Genomic DNA, 1,798 nt, shown 5'->3' on the forward strand with positions numbered 1-1,798 from the left:
CCCCCCCCGCGCGCGCCGGCGGCCGGCGGGGCCCCGGGGTCGGCCTCGGCTTCGTCTTCATCATCATCATCATCATCGGCTTCATCTTCATCATCATCATCGGTATAACCATCCTCAGCATCCTCATCTTCATCAGCTTCATCTTCATCATCATCATCGTTATCATCATCAGTCTAATAATCCTCATCTTCATCATCATCGGTATCATCATCCTCAGCTTCATCATCTTCATCATCATCGGCATCACCATCATTCCCGGCCTTCATCATCATCGTCATCATCATCGGCTTCATCTTCATCATCATCATCATCGGCTTCATCTTCATCATCATCGTCATCATCATCATCGGTATAACCATCCTCAGCTTCATCATCTTCATCATCAGCAGCATCAGCTTCATCATCTTCATTATCCTCAGCTTCATCTTCATCATCTTCATCTTCATCATCATCATCATCATCTTCAGTATAATCATCCTCAGCTTCCTCATCTTCATCACCATCATTTTCATCATCATCATCGTTATCATCATCCTCAGCTTCATCATCTTCATCTTCATCATCGTCATCATCATCTTCATCACCCTCAGCTTCATCATCTTCATCATCATCGGCATCAGCATCCTCATCTTCATCAGCTTCATCTTCATCATCATTGACATCCTCAGCTTCATCTTCATCATCATCATCATCCTCATCCTCATCATCATCATCATCGGTATCATCATCCTCAGCTTCATCATCTTCATCAGCATCATCAGCATCTTCATCTTCATCATCATCATCATCGGTATAACCATCCTCAGCTTCATCATCCTCATCATCAGCAGCATCAGCTTCATCACCTTCATCATCCTCAGCTTCATCTTTATCATCATCGGCATCACCATCATTCCCGGTCTTCATCATCATCTTCATCATCGGTATAACCATCCTCAGCTTCATCTTCATCATCGGCATCATCATCCTCATCTTCATCAGCTTCATCAGCATCATCTTCCTCTTCATCATCTTCAGCATGTTTCTCATCATCTTCATCATCGCCGGCATCACCGTCATTCCCGGCCTTCATCATCATCTTCATCATATTCATCTTCATCATCCTCATCTTCATCATCATCTTCATCTTCATTACACTCAGCTCCATCTTCATCATCATCATCGGTATCTTCATCTTCATCAGCATCCTCTTCATCCTCGCCTTCATCACCATCTTCATCATCATCAGCATCATCATCTTCATCATCGGCATCACCGTCATTCCCGGCCTTCATCTTCATCATCTTCATCTTCATCAGCACATCATCCTCAGCTTCATCATCCTCACCTTCATCTTCCTCAGCATCGTCTTCGTCACCGCCGTGCCGGGCCCCCCTCCCGGCCTTCGTCATCATCATCATCTTCACGATGGTGAAAAAAATCCCAGAAAAATCCCAAAAAACTCAAAAAAACACCAAAAACTCAAAAAACACAAAAAAACCCTCAAAAAAACACCAAAAAACTCAAAAAACCCCCAAAAAACTCAAAAAACACAAAAAAAAACTCAAAAAAACACCAAAAAACTCAAAAAACACCAAAAAACTCAAAAAAACCCCAAAAATCAACTCGTGGCCCCCAAAATTCCCCCCAGGACCCCCAAAACCCACCCAAGACCCCCCAGGATTCCCCCAAATCCACCCAAAATCCTCCCAAAATTCCCCCAAGTCTCCCCCAGGACCCCCCAAAATTCCACAAAACCCCAAAATTCCCCAAATTCCGCCCAAATCCTCCTCAAATTCCCCCCCCAACCACCAAAAAC

Source organism: Passer montanus, unplaced genomic scaffold, assembly GCF_014805655.1.
Source record: "Passer montanus isolate IOZ18808 unplaced genomic scaffold, ASM1480565v1 scaffold1439, whole genome shotgun sequence".
Classification (NCBI taxonomy): Eukaryota; Metazoa; Chordata; class Aves; order Passeriformes; family Passeridae; genus Passer; species Passer montanus.